Genomic DNA, 25,855 nt, shown 5'->3' with positions numbered 1-25,855 from the left:
CCACATCTTTATCCATTCATCTGTCGAGGGACACTTAGGTTGCTTCCATGTCCTGGCTATTGTAAATAGAGCTGCAATGAACATTGTGGTACATGACTCTTTTTGAATTATGGTTTTCTCAGGGTATATGCCCAGTAGTGGGATTGCTGGGTCGTATGGTAGTTCTATGTTTAGTTTTTTAAGGAACCTCCATACTGTTCTCCATAGTGGCTGTATCAATTTACATTCCCACCAACAGGACAAGAGGGTTCCCTTTTCTCCACGCCCTCTCCAGCACTTACTGTTTGTAGATTGGCCTTATTTTTCAAGTTTTGGGTATATTTGTCTAATCAAATATAATGTTCGAACAGAGAAGTCAAAAACAATAAAATGTAATGATAGAAGAAATTATTCAACGTAGAAAAATAAGATTTTGTACTATTGTGTAAATAAGCTTTATTTACTTTTTCCTAGCTTATTCTAATACTAGAAATAATGCTTCCAAATATTGTTCAATGTCATACGGGTCAATAAAATCTTAAGCTTTGTGGTTATTTTCCTTTCTAGGAAGAAATAATTTACATTTCTTCTGGACAAAAACCTACAAATTAATATTCAACTTTAGAGTCTAGACTTTAATTGGTAGTGAATAGTAAGTCAAAGAAAACATCCTTGGTGGTGCCTGATAGGCAACTTTCCAGTGTGATATTGAAAAGACATGGGACGTCCCTGGTGGCGCAGTGGTTAAGAATCCGCCTGCCAATGCAGGGGACACGGGTTCGGGCCCTGGTCCAGGAAGATCCCACATGCTGCGGAGCAACTAAGCCTGTGCGCCACAACTACCGAACCTGCGCTTTAGAGCCCGCAAGCCACAACTACTGAAGCCCGCGAGCCACAACTACTGAAGCCCATGTGCCTAGAGCCCGTGGTCTGCAACAAGAGAAGCCACTGCAATGAGAAGCCCACGCAGCCCCCGCTCGATGCAACTAGAGAAAGCCTGCGCGCAGCAAGGAAGACCCAATGCAGCCAAAAATAAATAAATAAAAAATAAATTTAAAAAAAAGGATGTGCCATCATTCTCTGCTTATTTCCAAGTATTGGAAAATTGTTTTCTTAATATTACTCTGGTTTGGATGAGCTTGAATTAATAGCATTTCATTATGGCAGGACTTCCTCTGAAGTCTATCCAGAAGGTTGTAACTGCTAGCTTTAAAGGTACATTATGCTGCCATGTGTTCCCTTAATTTTCTAAGAAACTACAAGTAAATTTAGAATGCATGGCTAGGAAATCCAACTCCCTGCCATTATTTCCAATCAGACTCCTACCTCATACTCCCTTTTTGTCCATTTGCAAAGAATGCTTTTCAATTAAGCTGCTTCACTGTGTGAATGAAAATAGAAGCCCCTGGTTTGGCTGAAATTACATCACTCACCAGCCCCTCTATTTCTCTGAATAATGACTGGTCCAATCTTTGCTTGGTTGTCTGTTGCCCAAATTTCTTTTGGGAACAACAGCAAGTCGTGGCTATGTTTAAACACAATGAAGAAAGTGGAAAATTGACACAGTTATCCCAATCATTTGAGCTAAAAGGAAAACAATAATTGAGAGGGAAGTAAGGCATCTTCCAGCAGACATGATACAAATGGGCTAGACTTCTTAGTCAAATTCAACCTCCTAATGATTTATTTTATGGATTCTCTCTAGTGGGTTTCATAGAGAGTTTATTGTACATAACATGTGAGTCAGTTTGATATCTATTTGCTCATGAATAGATTCTGGTGAAATCTTTGCCATATTATCTGTGGAGTGAAGGAGAATGTGACTTAATTTGGACAGACCCAGTTGTAACCCCAGCTCCACTCTTTTTAAAAAATATTTATGTATTTTATTTTCCTTTTTTTTGGCTGCATTGGGTCTTAGTTGCAGCATACAGGATCTTCGTTGACAATCTTTTGTTGTGGCATGCAGGTCTTCGTTGCAGTGTGTGGGCTTCTCTCTAGCTGTGGCACGTGGGCTCCAGGGCATGTAGGCTCTGTAGTTTGCAGCACGTGGGCTCTCTTGTTGAGGCATGCAGCCTTAGATGCCCCGTGGCATGTGGGATCTTAGTTCCCTGACCAGGGATCTAACCTGAGTACCCTGCATTGGAAGGCAGATTCTTTACCACTGGACCAGCAGGGAAATCTCCACCTTCACTCTTTACTAGAGATGTCACGAGGGCAGTTGTCTGTACCTCCTCTCCCTGCTCCATCCAATGGAGGTAACAATGCAGACATTCCAGGTTACCATGAGGAGTAGATAAAATTGTCTATGTATGGCATGTTGTCCAACATCCAGAAGGTCCCCAGTAAATGCATCCCCACATCCCTGTCTCTTCCTCTTCTAGGAGGTTGTGTTGCAGGAAGATGGGGTCAGAGAGGGTAGGTTATGGGTGCAGAGTATGGTGAGAAGTGTCCAAACTCTCCTGGCACTAAGAAACCGTATGAGTACTTGTCAAAAATGTGAATGAGCTCCACCCCAGACCCACTGAATTAGATTCTCCAGAGGAGAGGCTGGAGCTGAGGGGATGCCCAGTCTACAGAATACTTCATGGAAGAGATACTATTCAGTCTCTGAATTAAAGGGACTTTTATAATCTCGGAGCTGTAGGTAACCTGGACAATTGACATTTCAAACAACCTTATTTGTTTCCATTGCAGTACTCTTTCTTCAAACAAATCTAAACTGGAAGTAGAATATGGGAAACAGATGAAGTGGAGCTCTCTGGTTTGAGTCAGAGAATGAACGAGAGTTTCCTTTGGAATATATGTGCTGTGGTGGATAGAATAATGCCTCTCACACAGATGTCCACACCCTAAAACCCAGAACCTGTGGATAGGTTACCACTGATGGCAAAAGGGACATTGTAAACATGCTTAAATTAAGGATGGGGAGATTATTCCAAATAATCTGCGTGGTACCCATGTAATCTAAGGGTCCCTAGAAGTAGGTAGCAGGATGATCAGAGCCAGAGAAGATGTTGTGATGGAAGGAGAGGTCAGATTGACGTGGGATCATGAGCTAAAAAATGCAGCTGATTTTTATTGGCTAGAAAAAACAAGGAAATAGATTCTTCCCCAGAGCCTCCAAAAGGAACACAGCTCTGCTGACTCATTTTGGACTCCGGCTTCCAGAACTATGGAATGGCTTCCAGAGAATGGATTTGTGTTGCCTTCAGCCACTGAGTTTGTGATAGCTTGTTACAACAGCAATAGGAAACTAATACATAAGCTCACACACTCCTCTGACCCCAGCTAAAAGCCATTAAGATGGACAGTAGACGTTCTCTTAGGAAAAGGTCCGCTGAGATCAGATTCAATTAAGTGGAGGACAAAACTGGCCAGGGTCACAATAGATCATGGCATCAACATTGACACCCCAGCCAAACCTAGGAACCCCAAGTTCTAGGTCCACTCCACAACCCCCAATGCCCGAGGCAGTGTCAGCAATTGTTAACAACAGGACAGCAACAACAAGAGCTCTCATCTACTCAGGGATGCTGTCTATGGCCACAGAGATCATGACTTGCCCAGCTCTGGGGGACACATTTTACTTGGCCTGTAATAATGAGTGGCAACTGTTGGAGCTGAGCGGTCTTCAACTTCTGTGACTTTCATGGAAATCTTAGCACCAACATCAATGCTGTGCTAGGAGCTAGGGATGCAAAGATGGGTAACAAACAGTTCCTGTCCCAGGGACTCAAAGAGCTAGTTGTCTATGTGTGTGTCACACCCACTAATTCTTGAGCTTCTAGATCTTATGCATGCCCAGCCTGGTCTTAGAGACGGGATATGCAGCCTAGAGTAAGTGGAAGGCCAGTGGACCCTCTCCACCATTGTGGAGACCTTGAGCTCCTTGAGAGGCGCACAGCTGTGTTATTCACCACCAAGTTACCATTTAGCTCTTCTCATCTCTAAAGTGAAAACTGTTTCCAGCTCACATAGAGGTTGAGAGAAGACAATACAAAGCATGTAAACAATTCAGCCTGGAAGTTGGTGCAGTGAGCTCATCATGAAGAAAGGAAACATCAAATACAAAGTGATATTTTCTCCCCGTTAGACTCTTGGCACCCCCGGAGCAACAGCCTTACCTTCTTCTGGAAGTGGTTAGAATGCTTCTTGCCCTAAAAGTAAACTGCACCCCAGACCTATCTTGAAGACAAGTGGCCTGATTTGCTCCATGTGCCTGTATTCATAGGACAGTCAGAGCTCCTGATCGACTGTTTGCTACCTTGCTTAATAAGCTTCCAGGAAACCTGGAGGTGAAACATCACACCCAGAAGGGGTGAATAGCCTTTGCAGACTCCTGCAGCCCTGTGCTTCATGTGATACTTCCTGCACCCAACTCTCCCTCAGGCTCACCTGACTCACGGCAGACTCTACAGTGAGTGAGGTGGGCCTTTGCAAGCCCTCAGGACCTGGTGAGCTGGAAAGGAGTTCTCTCTGCAGCTGTATTTTGGAGAAAGATTGAGTAGCTGTGTCTTGGCGTCAAAGGGCTAGTTTGAAAGGACAGGAATGGAACCAAGAGAGGCACAAAGGGACATGTGTTGAAGACCTACTCTTGCTACACTGTGCTAAGTGACACACACACAAGACCTCCTTAACTCCTCCAGCATCCAATGGAAGTAGATCTCACCCTACCTATTAACAGATGAGGAAACTAGTTGCAGGGAATGTGAGTGCCTGCCCAAGGCACCCAGACACTAGGGGTAGCATCTGTCTCTGTGGCCCCAAGGTTCTGAATCTTGCTACTATTACTGCCCTACATCTGAACTGCCTGAGGAATGAGTGTCTCGGCCAAAAGATATCTTCTCCATCAAATTATGTCTTCCTCTTCACACACAGAAACACAAGCTGGGAGTGGGGAAGTAAAAACAGAAAACTGTAGACTCTCCAATATCAGATGTGGGAGTAATCTTGTTTAAGCTCATTATTCCCCCTCAACATTTGGTAGATGTTTAATGAGCATCTTTATGTATCAGACACTGTGCTCTCCCAACCCTCCACAGGGCTGTGGTGTGAGATTTGAGAATTTTATTCTTAATGTCACAGGAAGTCCTTGGAAGATTTTGAGCACGTGAGTGACATGGTCTGGTTTATTTTTTATAAGGAGCACGGGTATGAAAAGTGAGCCCGAGTGGGATAAAGAGACTATCCTTGGGCAGCACAGGGAGTTAGAGCCAAACCCAGGTCAGAGGGCAAAGCAATTTCAAAAGGGGAAACAGAAAAAATAAATAAATAAAAAGAAAAAACTGAAAAGGAGAGAAGAGAAAATAAAATAAAATAAATATATGAATGAATGAATAAAATAAATAAAGACAAATCCAAGAGGGGTAGAGATGAAGTGAGTCCACTCTTAAGCTTGCTGGGATACAGCTCCACAAGACTGTAGATCTTGCCTTTCTTGCTCATAATTATGTCCCCATAGCCTACGCAGTGATATTCTATAAATACTTGTTCAAGAGTGGAAGTAAGGAAAGAAGGGATATTATAAAGTATTAAGAAAAAATGCAAATGCAGTTGCTGAGCGGGTATCTGGAAAATCATGAAAAAGAGGAGTGTTAAAGGGCAGAGGTGGATGAAATATCATTTTGATTTGTAAAACGCCTGAAGAGGCAGATTCTGCAAAACCTATGCTGTGAGCCTGGCTTCACTTGTGTATTAGGATTAGTTTCAGCTGTGAGTGAAGGAAGCCCCAAAACGACAGTGGGTTATGACCGCCAAGATTATTTCCTTCTTGACTTCACACGGTTGTGAGGGAAACATTCCAGGGCAGTGGTCCTGTTCTGCTCCACAAAGACCTCAGGGATCCAGGCTCCTCCCAGCCCACGTTCCACCTTGGCTAAGGTGTGGTGGTATCCACGTGGTCAAGAGGGTGGCCTTTGGAATGGAACCTGACACCATGATTTCCACAGTCTCATCAGCTGGAGTTTAACCGCACAATCACATCCAGAGAGGAGCTGTCCAACAAAGGTAGGCTGGCAGCTTGTTTTTATAAATAAAGTTTTATTCAAACCCGGCAACCCCCATTCCTTCATGGATTGCCTATGGCTGCTTTGGCTACAGGGACAGCATTGAGTAGTTACAACAGAGGCTGTGTGGCCCACAGAGCCTTACGGATTTACCCTCTGACTCTCTGAAGAAACAGTTCACCCACCTCTTATACAGTAGAAGACAGAGAAGAAGGCCACCCGGGGATATCCCTGGTTGGTGCTGTAGAACAAATCACCAAAGAGATGCAGGTTAAGGGCCTAGAGGAGCAATGTAACCTGGGAAGCCAGAAGGAGTTCACTGAAGGAGAAGAAGGTGTTCTTGGGGTCAGGAAAGCCCTACAAGGCACTCTGTTTGCCAGTACATTTGCTTTGTAGGTGGCAGTTTCCTGTGCCTCTCCGAGTCACAACTTTCTCAGCGATAAGAAGGCATCAGAAAAACATCTTTTTAAAAAAAATTTTATTTTATTTATTTATTTTTGGCTGCTTTGGGTCTTCGTTGTTGCACACGGTCTTTCTCTAGTTGTGGTGAGCGGGGGCTACTGTTCACTGCAGTGCGAAGGCTTCTCATTGCGGTGGCTTCTCTTGTAGCGGAGCATGGGCCCTAGGCTCACGGGCTTCAGTAGTTGTGGCACAGGGGCTTCAGTTGTTGTGCTCACGGGCTCTAGAGCACAGGCTCAGTAGTTGTGGCGTGCTGGCTTAGTTGCTCCGCAGCATGTGGGATCTTCCCGGACCAGGGCTCGAACCCATGTCCCCTGCATTGGCAGGAAGATTCTTAACCACTGTGCCACCAGGGAAGTCCCAGAAAAACAGCTTTTAATGCAAATTATGAGGATTACATGAGCTGAGGAGTCTGAAGTTTCTAGCGCCTGGACTGGCACATAGCATATGTTCAAAGAACAGACAGTGTTAGGATTCCCAAGAGTAAGTCTTCACAGACTGACCTCACTTCCTTCCTTCCTGTGTAGGATCTTTAGAGGGTGCACCAGTGGGCAGGTGACCTAACATTCGGGGTCTTAGTGAGGCCTTGGAGACAAGCTCTGGCCAATGTGTGTGTGTGTGTAAGTTGTGTGTGTGAGAGTGTGTAGGTTGTATGTGTGAATGGGTTGTATGTGTGAGTGAGAGAGAGAGAGAGTGTGTGTGTGTATGGACTGAGCTACTTTCTTAAAAAACAAGGATAACAATAAATTGAGGAATTATACTGAAAAGTTTGGGATTCACCTGGATTGAATTACTCAATATTAAAATAGCACTAGCCTCGTGCTTGGGATACCAGGCGAGACATTTAAAATAATTTTTTTAAAAGCTCTTTTGGAAGGATTTTCTGTTTGACGCTCTAAAATAGCAGCAGAATGGGAACACATGGGACTTCTTTCCATTAATTTGATGGCGTATTACTGTTTCTATTTTAATGCCATGTGAAGCAGTGTCACATTTTCAGTGCCTAAACCCTTCCCAGCTCTTTGTCTGGGGCTGTAGCGGGATGGATATCAATGTGGAGGATTCGGTGGTGATGTGCTGTGTAAGCGAGTCAGTTCTTGGCAGGTGTAGGCAAGGACCCTGTAAAAAACAACCAAGATCACATTTAAAAGCTTCACATGTAAGACCAGCAGTCACATTCCCTCAGGAAGCAAACAAACGACAGTTAAAACCACATTGACGAGTGGTTGAGAATCTGCCTGCCAATGCAGGGGACACGGGTTCGAGCCCTGGTCGGGGAAGATACCGCATGTCACGGGGCAGCTGGGCCTGTGAGCCACAACTATGGAGCCTGCGCATCTGGAGCCTGTGCTCCGCAACAAGAGAGGCCGCGATAGTGAGAGGCCCACGCACCGCGATGAAGAGTGGCGTCCGCTTGCCACAACTGGAGAAAGCCCTCGCACAGAAACAAAGACCCAACACAGCCATAAATAAATAAATAAATAAATTTAAATCATATGGGCTTCTAAAAAAAAAAATCCACAGTGAACAAGCCCGGAGAGCGGTAGCTCTTATTATATCTTATTATATCAGGGTTGAATCTCAGGAAGATCAGAAATGTGGAATCAAAGTGAAGGCTGCCCTAGGCTGCCTCCAGAGAGGCTCAGCATCAGTCTTGGCCTATGGGTCAGTGGTCACAGGACCCTGGAGAGTGAGTGTGACTGGGCGACCTGGCATGGAGGAACGTGCAGCGGCTTTGCAACTGGCAGATTTGGGCTCTGGTAACAACTCTCCCCCTTAAGGGCCACTTGACACTGCACAGGTCACTTAGCCTCTCTCAGCCTTGATTGCTTCATCTATAATATGGGGATGATGCCTATTTTGCAGGGCTGTTGACACAATAGAAGAGTGGGTGTAAAGCGTTGGCTTCATACCTAGCCCACCGCAGGCACAGGAGGACCTTCTTATAGAGCATGTGAACGTCCTGCTAAGTGAATCTAGTTCTCAGCTTTAAGGGAGCTCCAGGAGTCCCAGGGGACCCACACCACAGACCCCTAAGCGTGGGTTATGCTGAGCTTGCAGTGATGCACTTCCTTGTGAGGCTCAAAGTCATTCCCATGTGTGACCTTGATATTTACTAAAAGTACCTTTGAACAGTGAAAATCTCTAAGGAGAGGGACCACAGTGCTAGTCAGCCGTGCCCTGTTCTACTGCCTGTGGAAGGTAGACACTCCCAGCCTGTGTCAAGACAGGTGTCTGAGCCAAGCCACCAAGACTGGCTCACGCTTCACCAAGCACTTCCCTTGCGTGTGTCATGCCATTCACACAACTGCCAACGTGCTAAGCATTCAACCCTTTACAACAGGGGGAAATGCATCGTTATACATGAAAGAATGATGGATGGATAAATGAATGAAAGAATGAATATGTGAATGAAATAAGACAAACGTCTGGATTCAAATTCTCATCCCGCCACTCCCAATTAGCTTCGTGACTCTGTCACTTGACTCCCGTGAACGCAGGTCTGTTCTCTATACACGTGTCTGTTGTAGAATCGGAGGAAGTCTTTAAAGATAACGCTTGGCATAGACCCTGGGACATGAGAAAGACTCCAAATAAGGTAGTTACTATGGTATTAAAAGCAGGCTAACTCCACAGGGACAGTGTGACTCAAACGAGATAAGATGAAGAACATCTATTATTCAGTGACAAATGCTAGTGATTAGAATTCTAGCTCTGAGTCTGTGGCAGGAAGAGGATTTATTTTCTTGGTAAAGGAGGTACAATCTTCAGTGAGTCAGCCTACGAACACCAAGCTAGAGGATCGTGCAGAAAATATGCACTGTATACATCATCATAAGAAATCTTGCAGGGATTTCAATGGGCTTATTATTTGTTCCATTCCAAAAGCAATATATACTCATTTAAAAGGATTTGGAAATTATATTAAAGCAGGAAGAAGAAAATAAAATTACTCACCTACCAGCTAGAGACACACTCTATTAACATTGTAATATGTTTCCTTTTACCTTGGATTTTTCCTCTTTACAGATTTTGACAAGAAACTTCAGAGAATTTATTTTTTAACCCAGTGGTGAAAACAGGGGATACAAGATTTAGCATTTTATATTTTCTTCACTTTTCCTTATAAGATAAACCTTTTCTCCATCTTTGTTTAGGTTTGTGAATACAGTTGTTACTGCCAGCAAAAGATCTCAAGCATATATGCCCGTTCTTCTTAATCTTCCCAGTTGAATGGTTTCCACTCTTTATTGCCCTCAGTAATAATGGGGCGAACATCTTTGCATGTAAAGTTTTCTTTTTAAACTTTAGAAAATCCTTTGCATTTGATCAACATTTTATTGGTTGCAAAGGTGGCTCATTTTACCCATCATTTGAGAAACACTTATTGAGCATCTACCACTTGCTTGGCACTGTTCTAAGGACAAGGAGATTCCGCATAGAGCAAGCTGGTGGCAGATTCTAAAGAGACTGTGGACAGCAGCCCACCAGCCACTGCATGAACCCAGTGTTGCCGGCACTGACCACTATGACCGTTTTAGGGTATGAGGAATTTGGGGGTTCCACTGGCATAACTTGTCTGTGGCAGAATGATACTAACATGGATTGTTCTGGAGGTAGGGCCAGAGTGCTTTCCTGCCTTCCCACCCCTCCACCCCTAACCTATACAAGGAGAAGTGATGGCTGGTCCTTTGCCTTTACTGCGGGGCCAGCAGCACAGCCTTGGGTTTCCATATGCATAGCCATCAGCCCCCTGGACTCTGAGCTCAATAAACGTCCGTGTGTGGTCCTCACCCCTCTAGGTCCCCGGTGCTCAGCTCCCAAGATGGCATTCAAGAGACGTCTAATGGAAAACTTAATGATTTTGTCTTCTTTTCACCTTCCCAGTATCTATTATAATGAGGGTGCCCCATTCATCCCACTGTCAGCAAACACCATTTCCTAAGCCCAGCTGTGAGCATGTCACCTGCCCAAGACTTTGACTTTGCTCTCACCACTGGATAGTGCACTGGGGTGATGGCACTCAGCCCCCCACCCCGTGAGTTCCAGAGTGCTTCCCAGACTCAAGCTGTGTGCCCTTGTGGGGTCAGCAGCGAACGCCCCAGGAGGTGAGGGTGGGGACCAATTCAAGCGAGGCTGCGGACAAAGGGAGCCAGGTTTGATGAGAACAGTGGGATGCTTTCCATCTGGGCGTGAAATAGAGTTTTTTCTGTGGTTAATGAGAACAGCCTGTTTCCAATTTGACTAATGTCTTCCATTAGAGCTTTGGCTCAGCCCAGCAGAGAGGCGCGATTGGGGGCTTTGCTGTCATTTCTTAAAATCCAGAAACTGCTTTGTCATTCAAAACATTCCTTTGGTCCGCCCCAGAATTCTAAGGCAAGATTTATGGAGGCAGATTTGCAAAAGAGCCCTCTTCCCCACGTGCCTGCTGGCAAGGATTCCCCACCTGGCTGAGCTTTAGTTTCCTCTTCTGTAAAATGGGGGTGATAACACCTGTCCAGCCTGCTTCCCAGGTTCATTGTGAGGATCAGATTTTGAAACAACAAACAGCAATGACTACAACAATGTGTTAATCCCTTCATTTGCACCAGACACTGTGCAAGACGTGTTACCCTCAACAACTTGTTTGGTTCTCATAGCAATCCTGGAAGATGTGGTAGACAAAATAATGGTCCCCCCAAAGATGGTCACATCCTAACCCCTTGAACCTGTGAATATGTTAAGATTACACAGCCAATGGGGAATTAAAGTTGCAGATGGAATTATGGTTGTTAATCGGCTGACCTTAAAATAGGAAGATTTTCCAGGTGGGCACAAAGTAAGCACAAGAGTTCTTAAAAGTGAAGGAGTCAGAGAAAGAGACATCACCATGGATCCAAGGTCAGAGTGATCTGATGTAAGAAAGACTCCACCTGCAGTTGCTGGCTTTGAAGTTGTCGGAAGGGGCCACAAGCCAAGGAATGTTGGCAGCCTCTAAAAGCTGGAAAAGGCAAGAAAATGGATCTTCTTTTAGAGCCTCCAGAAAAAAAACAAAAACAAAAACACAGCCTGCTCACACCTAGAGTTAAACCCAGCGAGACCTGTGTCGGACTTCTAACCTACAGAAATGTGAGATGATAGACGTGTGTTGTTTTAAGCTCCTAAATCTGAGGTCATTGGGCATGGCAGCCATGGAAAACAATACACTATTATTTTTCCTTTTCTTTCTGTTTATAACAAAGGAGGAAACTGAAAATCAGGAAAATGAATGTTTTATTCATGACCTATCAACTATAACCAAGCAAAGACTGTGATTTTAAAATCAGTCTCTAAGGGCACAAAATGATTATTGGGCACAAACTTGCTTCCTGGCACTGGCTTAAATCACATTTTGAGGAGCCTGTACATTTCTAGATGCGTAGTGAAGTGCTGTCATCAAAGGCCAATAACTTTCTTTGAAAGGTCCAGTTATTATGGCCCCCTCCTTCTACCCTTCACTGGGAAATAAGCTCCTCCTTTTCTCCTCCACAATGGAAGGACTGCAATGGAATGGCGTGTTACTTTTCTACCAATGCATAGACAACTACCAAAAACTTCGAGGCTTAAAATCACACTCATTAATTACCTCCCAGCTCATGGGTTAGTAGAATGGACACAGCTCATATCCCATAAGACTAAAGTCAAGGTGTCAGCTGGGCTGCCTTCTCATCTGGAATGATCCACTTCCACATCCCTCAGGTTGTCGGGAGAATCCATTTCTTTGCAGCTGCAGAAGCCACGGAGGCTTGCTTCTTCAAGACTAACAGGAGAGCAAGTCTCTAACATCTAGACCTTCCTCTAAAGGTCTTACTCGATTGGGTCATGTGCACTCAGGATTATCTCCTTTTCAATTCACTTAAAGCTAACTGATGAGGGACTGTAATCTCATCTGTGAAACCCCTTTCCTTTTACCAAGAATGTGACACAGTCATGGGCATGTTATCTCATCACCTTTGCCATATTCTATGGGTTAGAATCAAGTTGCAGGCCCCCTTTGCATTCAAGCGGAGGGGATTGCACAAGGCCATGGGTCTTAAGGTGGTCTTGGGGATGGGAATTCTGCCTACCACAAATGGAGTGGTACGGATGGGGTGGGATATTCAAGCTGAAAGTCACTCTAGTGACTGTCTCATCCAACTCGCTTCCTTTCTAAATGAGGAAACTGGAGTCCAAAGAGGTAGAAGGAATGGCTTCTGGTTCATTCCACACATGGTTACTAAGGCCTCCTGATCCTGGAGCTGTTCTTGGTGCTAAAGATGCAGCAGCGAACAAGCAGCAGACAAAACCAAATCCTGGTAGATGGAGAAAGACAATCACTGAAACAGTAAGAAAAAAGGCTGGGTGAGCCTTGGGGCTGGAGAAAGGACCCACGGGTGTAGATGGTGAATCATTCCCGGTGGAGGAAAGGTTTCCCCCCATGGGAGAGGCTCCTATCTTACCAGTGCTCTAAGTTTCCGGGTGCTTTGCCCATTTCCACCTCACGGCAGCTGTGTGGAGTCTGTTGGGCGAGAGGTTGCCTGGAGACGCAGCCTAACCCAGATGCCAGGGAGGCAAGAGGGGTGGTGCTTGGGGGCAAAGGGCAGGCTGAGAGCGGGCGCCTGTGAAGAACCTCGCGAGAGGAGAGAAAAGAAGCAGAGGGGGCTTCCCTGGTGGCGCAGTGGTTGAGAGTCTGCCTGCCGATGCAGGGGACACGGGTTCGTGCCCCGGTCTGGGAAGATCCCACATGCCGCAGAGCGACTGGGCCCGTGAGCCATGGCGGCTGAGCCTGCGCGTCCGGAGCCTGTGCTCCGCAACAGGAGAGGCCACAACAGCGAGAGGCCTGCGTACCGCAAAAAAAAAAAAAAAAAAAAAAAAAAAAAAAAAAAAAGAGGCAGAGGCAGGAAGGTGGCCCCAACTTCCCCAGGAACGTCTAACGCAGACCATCATCCCCTGCGTCCTCCCTGGCTTTGCTCTCCGCAGCTCTCAGTATCTCTGGTTCTCGCTGCCCTTTTCCTCTCCACCCCGCTCTCCTTTACTTTCTTACTTCATCACCTCATTCCTCATGCCTCCTTTGCTACCTCTATTTTTTAACTGAAGTATAGTTGATTTACAATATCATGTTAGTCTCAGGTGTACAGCACAGTGATTCAGTTTTTTTTTGTTGTTTTTACAGATTACACCCCATTAAAAATTATTACAAGATAATGGCTGTAATTCCCTGTGCTGTAGAATACATCCTGGTTGCTTATCTCTTTCACACATAGCAGTTTGCATCTCTTAATCCCATACCCCAGTTTGTCCCTCCTCCCTTTCGTTTCTCTTTTGGAAACCACCAGCCTGTTTTCGACGTCTGTGCCTGAGCCTGTTCTGTGTGGCACGTGCGCTCATTTGTATTATTTTGGGATCGCCCATGGAATGATGTCACGCAGTCCAACTGACAATCTCCCCTGCGCTCCCCTCCCAGCTCTCTCACCTCACTTCTCCTGCTCGTCTTCTAATCCTTGCCCCGCTCCTCACCCACTTCTCTTCTCACTTCTCTCTCCCTTCCCCCGACCTCTTTCCCTCCCTGTGAAAGGCACATCCCACTTAAGTTCCTTCCAACATCTGGCCCGGGGCAACCACCTTCTTTCTCTGAGATTCGATTTCCTCTTCGCCCGTTTGTAATAATTAAAGGAGAGAATGAGCTAATGCTTAATCATAAAAAACTTTCCGTGACTGTCTGCTTCTCTTCCCTGATCTCCCTTCCTTTCGTTACACTCTCCCAGTGACTTCTCACTCTTTTACTCTTTTATTCTCTCCCCGCTCCCTTTTCCTACCTCCCTTCAGTTTGCAGGGTTGGTGGCGGGGCGGGGGGGGGGGAATGACTTATTCCTGGATGAAAATGTTTTCATTTCTGGGGTCCTGGCTCTTTCAGAGGATGCACTGAAGTGTGAACACAGTCTACTCCTTCTACCGCAGCTCACGGCGTGTGCTCTCCATTGCACCTACCGCCATGTGAATCGTCTGGCTTATTTCTTTGGTGACTGGTCTCCATCAGAATGCAACTTCCCTAGGGCAAAGATCTTGCCTCCCTGCTTCAAGGCTCCGCTCACAGCCCTCAAGTGGGGTCTTGGCAGGAGAGGTGCTCCACAGTTATTTGAGTTTATTAAGTGGATGAATAGATGAATGGATGGGCCAATAACTAAGTGGATAAATGGAGAGATTTTTAATAAAATGAAATCAGGTCAGAGTCCTGGGAACATGTAATGGAGCAGTAAATATAAAGGGAGCCCACAGAGACGACCCCAATTGGAATTCTGGTAGCTGTAGCTGGCATACCCTCCTGCTACTTGTCCCTGTGGGTATTTCTCCTACTAAAGTGCTTTAAAGACAGCAAATGCCTTCTGGAAAAGTGATCAGCCTCCAGTACACTATCCAAGGGGCACATTCTGAGTTTTGTGCTATAAAATGATCCCCAGCTCCTCACTGGAGCAAAACTCACCTGAAGGAAGCCCCAGCCAGCCCACCTTCACCAGGGGCAGGATCTAACAGATTGAGTGCAGATAGGCTTGCATCCCTTTTGAGAAAAGTGCTGGTTCCTGAGCCAGATATAGCCCTGGGGGATGTTTATAGACCTGCTAACTTGTTTCAGAGCCAAATTAATCAGAAACATAACAGGGGAGGGAGGTATTTTTCATTTCTCAAGTTAATGAACAAATGGATTTCCTGTTCATTATTCATTGACTTTGAAGTTTAATGAATAGCTCAGGGACAACCACTAAATTTTGGTATTTATAGAAAATCAGCACAAGCCAGATTCACTACACATCAAGTAGCTGTTTATTATACATAATGAGTTTCACTTATTACTTTATCTGGTATTTATCAACTTAAAAATTTTAAGGTACAGAAAGCAATGAATTCAATAAGAATGCCCTCGGTCTTCACTCTCTTTTGGTTTTATTCCTTTGTGAGAACCAGATGAAAGTTTCCAAGAGCCTGCATTGCTTTTCATCTGCGTCTGTGTTCTAATTATTTTTCTGTTTCCAGGAGAACTAATTTTTCCCTTGACATTCATCAACTTTTTCCATTCAGTTCTTCTTCTGCTGGTAAAATAATACATTTCCTCCTCTTCTCTCCAGAAAAAAAAAAATCAGAGATCTCACGTTTAATATTAGAGTAAATAGAAGAAAAGACATTTTAAGACTCAAGCTGTGTGATAGCCTAAAACCAGCAGAAAATCTATAAGAAAAAGAATAAACCTCCATCCCAAAAGCCCACACCTATTCCCCATAGTCTTCAACCATAGACATTTGAAGAGAATAAACTTAGGGATGCTTTCAAAAGGAAAAAGTAAGGGGAATTCCCTGGCTGTCAAGTGGTTATGACCTTGCACGAGAAAAAAAAAAAAAAAAAAAGGAAAAGGTAAGAGATCGATATTACCAAACAGAGCCTCTTGATCATTTTTATCATAATCAGTATCATAATCATTACATCTTTATTTTAGGCCTAAATATGGTGGAGGCAGAACCAGAAAACTGTTTTACTTTTCCAATAATGATCAACAGCTGTGATCTGTGAAAATCTCCCTTCCCATTGGAGAGTGGTTTTCTTTAACATCTAAGTCTGACCCAATGGTATGTTTAGTTACCTTCCATTTCTGAAGCCATCTTGCTTAAGTTACTAAGGCTCATGCGGTCGTCTTCATACGTCTGTTCCATACCCAACTCAAGGTTCCCTACATCCTGACCCTACCATCGCAATACTTGTGCAAGCTAATTGGTGCTTAATCAGTGGCCCTAGAAACCTGATGAAGTGAGCAGAGGATGTGGTGTTCTCTTCTCACCTCCTTCTTCCCAGCCCTGCCCCTGATTTGGGAGGAAAATAACACAGAGAAGGGAGCTCTGGAAGTGACTGCCTTTGATAAGGTTGATGATGATGGATGGTATCACCATGCCCCCTTTGCGAGGGACTCCCTCTCCATTGGGCCATGCCTTCCTGCTGACCTCTCAAGGCTGACCCTCATGATGTATTGTACTTCATTCTTCCACTGCAAGAATGTCTTAGCTCCATGTGTGCGGGTCCTTGGCAAGCCCAAGTCTCCCAATCTCACACCACTGTGAACACAAACTCTGGGACCTGTGCATGGAGAGGGTCTCTTTTTATAACTCTTGGGAATGGAAACATGAGGAATATGGTCTCCTTTGTCCGCATGAATATGTTACCAGACTCACTCCAAAGCTCTGTTGCCCGCTCCAAGAAGATCAGCCAGGTCAGCAAGCCCAATGGATAAAGGACACCCAACTAGGGAATAATATAGGCTCCTCCTGTTACAGGACTTCCTGATTTATCTGTAGTTTTATGAATGGCTCTTTGGCGACCTCCATCCTTTGGTTTAGGTGAAGAAGAAACTTCTCTAGGTCCTCCATCCTACAGCCATGCCCTTTACAATAAGACCTTGCAGTGGACACCTCCCATCTGGAGATGGTGTCTACTCCCCCACCCCTTCAGTGAGGGCAGATCTTGCAACTTGCTTGGACCAACAGAATGAGGTGGAAATGATGTGCTACTTCTGAGCCTTGACCTTAAGAGACTAGTGCACTCTTGCTTACTCTTGGAATTCTCCCCAGCACTTAAGTAACAGTTTGCAATCATATTATTATTTATGTAAAATTTTATCCATCTCCTAAAATGCACTGTCAATTTCGTGAGAAGAGGAAACTTGCCTATTTTGTTCTTTACTGAATACTCATCTCCCAGTCCAGTGTCTGGCCCTCAATGGCACTCAAACATATTTGTACTGGGGGAAGGATGAACCAAAGAAGAATTTCTGGATGGAAGATGCTCAAAGACAATATTATAGAACTTAAATACCTACTTAGACTTTTTATGACGTATCAAACAATGTAGGCTTTTCATGTCATCACTATAAACCTCCCCACCTCATATTGTCAGTAAAGTCAATTCCTCTGATAAAGTTTATTGTGTGTTTGAATTTTGTGTATTTTTGTTTCCTTGAGGAGACAGCCGAAGGGATTAGAGTCACATCTGAATCAATGTGGTGAAGAATCAAGACCAAATGCAAGGAAGCAGAACCCAGGGGAACGTGAGATAAAAGAAATGAAGTGTCTTTCACAAATTTGGGGGAGATGTTTGGATTTCCATGGGCTGTGGAATTTGAAACATCCAAGTCAATTTCACCAGGAAAACTGCAGAGATGCTCCATCTCATATCTGGATGAATAAAGGTGAATGAGCTATGGTTCCTGACCTTGAAGAGTTGATGATCTGGTCACATCTGACCCTTATGTGCACAGTGAGTTTTCATGGTCAAGTATCTCCAAGGCTCAGCTCCTCCAAACTCTATGCACGTCGCAAGGGAGAGCATGGGTCACAGGGACGTCACTGAATGAGAAGCCAAAGGGCCTGAATGCTGACCTCGACTCTGGCACTGGGTCCCTGAGTGTGCCAGGCATGAGCCCTCCCCTCTCTGAGGCTCAGTTTGTGTGAGTCAAGGAAATACACCGGGAAGACGTACTCTCCGTAAGTTGACTTGGATAGGGTGCGACCTTATGGAGTTGTGCTTCCCTTTCCTTTTCCACCTGATGTATTATTCATTCTTCCCCTAGGGCCATTCACTGATCACTTTAGGAAGCAGAATCATCAACGCAGGAAGAGCACACATGGCAGAGATGAAATAAACTCATTCAGAGAGAGACTCGCTAATCAGTAACAGTCTCTGTGACAGGATTTGCTTCCCTAATGAAAGCTGGAAAGAGGAATAGTGAGATCAAGGTAACCACTAAACGCTGGACCACTAAACCCTCCCTTTTCCTCAAGCAGGATGGAGTGTGTGTTTTGGTGACTGGGTAATATTTGAGGGGAAAAAAAATAGGATAGAAACGTCAGTGGTTGCTAGGCACCCTGAAGACTTTGCAAAATAAATATATTAACATCTAATGGTCAATCTTTCTCAATATTATTTCTTTCCACCCTGGCAGGGCTGTGACTCTGGGGGGATGCCAGGGCAGAGTTATTAGCAATTATGAACTCTGGTCATTTGGAAAAGGTTGACAACGAACAGATTTTTAAATCCTGTTTCAAGATGTTCCCCTCATTAAACCACATAAAAGGTAGTCACTCAGTTTGAGAGTCAGTTAATATGACTGAGCGCTCTATGCCAGGCATGGAGCTGGACACTTTAACTTGGGTTGTCTTTATTTCATGCTCACCAAACCCTTGAGATAGAAATGAGCAGGCCATCTGTAGATAATGCAGCCGAGGTCCAGAGAAACAAATTGAGTGGTTCAAGGACAGAATGGGGGCTGGAATCCCATTTTCCTGATTCCTGGTCTGATGCTCCCAGTCAAACTTTGTGTCCCAAGATATAATCCGAACAAAATGTGAAATTTTTTTTAGTCTTAATCATCACGATGTGTTTCCTTTTTTTTTTCCTATGTGTGAGGCATTGTACTTTGTGCTTTGTTGCATTATTTCATTGGATCGTTGTCAAAAGCATTTGCGATAGAGATTATTGTAAACTATTTTACAGCTGAGACTCTCACGGAGATAAAATAAGTGGTCTGAGATCACCGAGCCAGAGGGTGGCAGAGCCAGGATAATGCAGGACCAGATCCATCTGCCTCCAGGGCCCGTGTGTCACCTTTGGGGCATGACACCCCCTAGAGCAGAGTTTATACCCCAAGTCCATCTGCCCTTCGGAACATAGTGAGCTGTGCTAGATTTTATTTATTTAGTTTATTTTTTTAAATTTCTTTTTCTTTCTTTCTTTCTTTCTTTCTTTCTTTATGGCTGTGTTGGGTCTTTGTTGCTGCGCACGGGCTTTCTCTAGTTGCGGCAAGCGGGGTCTACTCTCCGTTGCCGTGCGCAGGCTTCTCATTGCGGTGGCTTCCCTTGTTGCAGAGCACAGGCTCTAGGCACCCAGGCTTCAGTAGTTGTGGCACGCGGGCTCAGTAGTTGTGGTGCATGGGTTTAGTTGCTCCGCGGCATGTGGGATCTTCCTGGACCAGGGCTTGAACCCGTGTCTCCTGCATTGGCAGAAGGATTCTTAACTACTGTGCCACCAGGGAAGCCCTGTGCTAGCTTTTAAACTAATGCCAATCTCCCTTAAAATCCTTAACTCCTTCCTGTTATTCACATTATCTGCAACTCTGACTTTTATCCTATGCCCTTATCCATTCCGTCAACAAATGATGTTGGCTCCACTATCAAATGCATCCACAAGCCCTCACCTCTCACTGTCTCCAGGCTACCACCCTGGAATGAACACGTGCCCCCATCTCCCAACTGGGTTATGACAATGACCTCCTTTCTCGTCTCCCCACTCATGTCCTTGACCTCCCTGGAGTCTATTTTATATACACAAACAGAGGGATTCCTGTAAAATACAAACCAGAACACATCACTGCTGTCTCTCAGGCCTGTAGTAGCCTTGCATCTCATTACAACGAAATCCAGACTCCTTCCCATGGCCTTCAGGGCCCCGCGGAAGTGGCCTCCAGCTGCCCCTCTGGCTGGTGTCCTCCCCGTCTCCAGCCACAAAGGTCCCTTCACTGTTGCTGGAAAACAGGGGGTGCACCAGCCCCATCAGAGCCTTGGCACTGCTTGTTTTCCGTTCCTATAATGCTCCTTCCCTGCACGGTGCTTCCCTCCTCACCCCATTCATTCAGGTTTCTGCTCAGAAGCCATACCTTGATTCCATCCCCTGAGATACTTTGTTCTGCTTTATAGAATGTTTCACCCCTTGACATTATATTAAACAGTTTCCTTTATTTTTCTCCTATTATAAACTCTATAAGGGCAGGGATCTTTATTTTTCTCACCGACATACTCCCTCCCTCATTGTCTACTACGTACCCTAGCACATAGTATTTGCTCAATCAATTTTTTGAATGTATGAACAAAATCATGAGATTCCTTTCTCTTTTACTCAGAGCAATTCTAGAGAATTTGTCCTCTCTTCACTAGATTACAAGTTTTTCAGGAGCATGGACCCTGTTCTTCATGCCCCCAGTTGTACAAGTCTCAAAGAAAATTGATTGAAATTAGTGGAATATGAGGAAAGTGGATCTAAAGTGTCTATGCGGATAATAGCTATCTACCAACAACAAAACCAAGATGTTATGTTTCTAGGAGCACAAGAAACGTTGAGCTGACCAACTTTAAAATTCATTAATCAAAGTGCATGCTGCCAACACAATAGAAATAACTCACACTAAAGGAATTATTGTGTGTGTGTGTGTGTGTGTCTTTGTGGGTTTCTTTCTCTTTTATTTCTTTGTTATCATATTAGTGGGGCTTCTGGAAGGAACAGAAATAAACTCACATATTCAATCCTCATGGTCAACAAGAAGTCCGTCACATTCTTCCCAATGTCCTTTGAAGCATCATTTAGATGGTTAATTAGTATCCCCAGCTCTTCAATCACTCTGATTCCTAAACAAATGCTGCCTAATTTTTTCAAGTCTGAGGACCTCTTTTCAAAATCAAGTACTGTTAAGCTCCGGAATCCACTGATTGAGAAGCTGCATAAGAGACCAAGTTTCCCATGGGCTTAAACCTGTGCCTGGCAGAGAATTAATAGTGAATAGTCATGTATGAAAGTAACCAATTAATTTGATATTTGTTCAATGAATCAATTCTGTAGTCATCTCTAACTCATCTATATATTTGATATAAATCACAACATATACATATATATTTGGCATGATTGCTATAGTAGGGAACAGTGGAGCATAATGTGGATTTTGCATTTGCTCATGTGTGATTTTGTTTGGGAGAGACACGAGGTGAGTGTAGAAAACTGCTCCCAGTGGAAGCCGGCCATGTAGGAGCACACAAAATACATACACCTCAAACCTCAAACCTCCAGGAGCTGCCTTCTGCCACTGGATGCATTAGGGGCCACAGGCATCCACAGGTGGTATTACAGCCCTTCATCTCCTATTAAATAACCTTCCCTCGACCCCTCCCCAATAATTCACAAGCTGCAACCCTTCTGATGCCTGTGTTCACAAGCAAACCCCACGTCTTTTTCAACGTAAAACACCATATTTATTTTAGTAGTTAGGTATTATTTCATTCTTTTTTATGGCTGAGTAGTATTCCATTGCATACCTATAGATAATCATACTAAGTGCAGTAAGTCAGACATAGAAGGACAAATATCGTATGATATCACTTATATGTGGAGTCTAAAATATGATACAAAGGAACTTATTTAGAAAACAGAAGCAGATTCTGAGACATAGAAAACAAAGTTTTGGCCACCAAAGGGGAAAGGGATAAATTAGGAGATTGGGATTAATATTACACACTACTATGTGTAAAATAGACAAACAGCAAGGTCCTACTGTATATCACAGGGAACTATATTCAAAAATCTTGTAATAAACCATAATGGAGAAGAATATGAAAAAGAATATATATGTACATATATATGTATATATATATATGTATACATATATGTATATATGTGTATATATATATATAACTGAATCACTTTGCTGTACACCAGAAACTAACACAACATTGTAAATCAACTATACTTCACTAAAAAAATAAGTTATGTATTTCTTAACAATTTTGCAGGTATAAAAGAATGCTACTGTTTTGATTTTTTTTTTAATGTGTCACTGATGACTTTTTTGAGGGCTATACCCCAGCTCCATTTTCCCATAAGCCTGCTGGGTTTTGTTCCATGACTGTAAATAGCTCAGTGATTTTTAGGAACATATATATTGCATTCTAGCAGAACTCACTATGCACACATTTATAAAGTATATTAATTATTTAGTCAACTTTACCTTTTTATAAGTTCATGGATCTAGGCATGGTGTAAATGACAGTCTTGAAGCCAGAATGTAGTCATTTATTTGGTTTTGTTTTCTAACATTTCTGAACCAGGGACTTTGTGTCATTCAAGATTTGGCCAGAGAAGCAGAACGCCAATAAGTCATAGATAACAGGGATTCGTTGCAGAGATTAGACCTTAGACTGGGTGGTGCTGGTGGACAAGTTCATGCAGGGCTGTTGTCTCAATGACCGTCACCATAGCTCCCTCACGCCAATAGTTGGAGATGAAGACTAGGCCGAAGTAGGACAGAATAGGGACAGACGCAATCCATGAGGACATCCCGTCCAAGTTGGATGATCTAATGACCTGCAGGAGAGCTTTGCCAAAGAGGTGCACGCATACCTGGCCAAAGATGCAGAGGGGCTGAAGGAGGAGCTCTGGTGGGGCCTGAGGAGGTTATGGGCCTAGGTTCTGCCTCTAGAAATCTTTGAGAATGTGAACAAGCTGCCCAGGAGACTGGTGCCCCTGCCGACCCTCAGAGCATACAAACAGCTGCCGTTTCATTTCCTCCTTCCAATGGTGAAGAGGTTTGGCTTTTTAAGAGAGTAAAAGTTGGTGCAGTCTTGCTCAAATTTGAGGTCTCTCAGACCCGCCAGAAGACATCTGCTTATGTCCAGAGACTCCTAGACCGTAATGGGAAAATACTGTCTTATAAGCTAAATGCTAAGATTTAGGCGGATACATATAAACATGAATACAAACCCAAATGCAATCTCAGAAAATGACGGGTGTCGTTTCCTAAACCCAGGTGGCTCAGAATATGTTCCTGTTATTTTTAAATTAGATTTGAAATAAAACATTTTAAACATCTTGTAGGGAACTTCTGGAACCCAGAATCTATAATCCTAATTTGAGAAACTCTACATGCAGTGGTCAAAAATTGGCTTGAGAACCAGCCATTTGCTTTTGACTTTGGGCAAATGCCTTTAAATTCTCCGAGACTCAGATTCATCCCATATGAAGTGGGGCAAAGAACAGTAATTCTCCTGTCGTGAGGATTCAATAAGATATTTTTTGAATATCTTATTTAGGAGGTATTTAGAGGGGTGCAGGATGCCCAAAGTGTCAGGAGAATGTGAGCTCTTTCCTGGCTGTTCTCACAACTGTCGTCACCATCATCCTCATTAAAGTTACTATTTCTATTATTTAGCCAGTTCCCTCTGGGATAGATAGCAAGGTCTAATTAGTGAAAATTGGTCTCTGAGAAGTTGAAGGCAAATCTGAGCTTGGTGCACCTGGATTCAGAATAAATGAAGACAGGAAACGGGTTCTACGACCCGAGGTGTCTCCTTCTGCACAGGGCACCAGTTACGTGTTCTCACCTGGCAGTGCGCACAGCTTTCATCTCCTGGGGAACATGTTTAGAGAAACTATGTGATGTCTCACCACCAGTAGACCTGAGCCAAGCCTCTCTCTTCTTGGCCTCTGTCTGCATGAAAGATGGCAGAGGAGTTATTAAGTTAAAACCCGAGGTCAGGGCTTCCCTGGTGGTGCAGTGGTTGGGACTCCACCTGCCGATGCAGGGGACATGGGTTTGTGCCCTGGTCCGGGAAGATCCCATGTGCCGTGGAGCGGCTGTGCCTGTGAGCCGTGGCCGCTGAGCCTGCGTGTCCGGAACCTGTGCTCCACGGCGGGAGAGGCCACAGCGGTGAGAGGCCCGCATACAACAAAAACAAAAAACAAAAAAAAACCCGAGGTCAAAAACGGGTGCTCATATCTTTGTTTGACCCACAAGCATTTTGAAAAGCTTTTGATCAGGAATCAGAAACATACACACAAAGGCCTTGATTTTCTAAAAACAAACACACAGACAAAAGACGGTGGGCAATCTGACCCTTCTACTTGCTACTCACCTGCTTCTGGTTGACGATGGCCTCCACAGGCCACCACCCTCTCCCCCCACTACATCCCTGACCAGGGGCTGTCTCTTGATATTTGTCATTGTCCTTGAAGAGATAACTTTTCTTATAATACAGATATGTTTTTCTCCATCTGATTCAAACCAAACCAGGGAGAAATTGAAAGATGGACCTCCAGGTCCTTGGATTTTGAGAAAAACGAGCTCAACCATATCTCTTTGTGAAAGAGAAGTTTATTTCTGTAAGTTGACACGCAGAGCCAATGTGTGTCAAAAGCTGCAACTTTGGATGTCATTGTAAAACAAGTCTTCAAGATTAAGACCACTAAACCATCTCCAGTGTCTGCTCTTCATTTCTCTGTTAATAGAAATGCCCAAGCTTTGGCTCAGGACACAGTAAGCCCATAAGTGGAAGGGCATCTCTATGTCTCATCATGTGTCGGGGAGGTCTACACCTCTGATGAGGTACAGCAGCAATTTTCCAGGCTTCCCAACAGCAGGCCCCGTTGCGATGGAGCAGTGTTTGAGGGTTTGTCTCCCAGCAAGATCATGCTTTTATAATATTATTTGCTGAGTTTATAACTCGGCGTAGATGATGGGAAGGCAGGTCTGGGGCTGATGCCCCAATCCCCTGGATGTGGAGTGCATGATGAGGGAGAGTCCAGAGCTGAAACTTGGAGGTCCAGGAAGGATGCTGGCTCTTGGGAAATAAGATGCTCGGTCACCAAGTCTTGTCCACGCCCTCTCCCACTGTCTTTGTGTCTGTCTGCTCTGGGCAGTGTGGTTCCAATCCACCACAAGTCCAGGGGATTTGGCCTCCTAAATATCTCTTGTGTCCATGTCCACTTTCCATGAACTGCCACTGACCTCCACCACGCTGATCTTATTTCCTTCCCCTTTAAGCCTGTGTTACTGAAACACACTGTTCTCCCAGCTTCAGTCTTAGTCTCTGCCCAATCCATTCTCCTAGCAGCAGCCAGAGCCATCTCTGTGAAATGCAAATTTGATCCCCTGTTTTAGAACAAAATCTAAAAATCTAAGCAGGGCCTCCCATGGCTGGACTTTGCTTAGCTTGTCAGTCTCGGCACAGATCTCACCTCTGCCTTCTCTGCCCCCTCCAGGCATAGGTTAAGTCCCTCCAATGTGCTCCATCCTCTATAGGTCTGCTGTGCGTCTGTGTTCTCCGACTGTAATTCTCCTCCTCTCCTTTAACGCCTTCCCTAATCCTTTGTACCTAAGCCCGCTCATGACCTCCCGGGGAGCCCTTTCTGCCCTCCTGACTCGTTCAGCTCTCACCATCCAGTGCTCCCGTAGAAGCCCGCGTCTTCTCAGCACTTGATGCAGATTGCACGTTTTTTATGTGATTCCTTAGTGAATGTCCCCGTGGTGGCCTTGACCATGCACATCACCATCCTCTAACGACAGGGAATGGAACTGACAGGGGGTCCCAGGTCCTGGGCTTTGACCTCCTTCCTTGTGTTTGCAATAAGGCCGCTCCTCCTATGGGAGGAGCCAGTGAGCGAGCCCAGTGAACAGCCAGTGAACGAGCCAGTGAACCAGCCACTGGTTCAACTTGTACCAGCCAGTGAACGAGCGCAGCAGGGACACCAAAGCAGACTTGTTTCCCAGAGACAAGGTTCTCCTTGGACAGCCAAGTTTGGCTGCAGGATTCCTAGTCGGTTTTTTTTTTTTTTTTTTA

Source organism: Mesoplodon mirus (assembly GCF_964341445.2).
Source record: "Mesoplodon mirus genome assembly, chromosome: 16".
Classification (NCBI taxonomy): Eukaryota; Metazoa; Chordata; class Mammalia; order Artiodactyla; family Ziphiidae; genus Mesoplodon; species Mesoplodon mirus.
Note: the sequence above shows the minus strand (reverse complement) of the source record.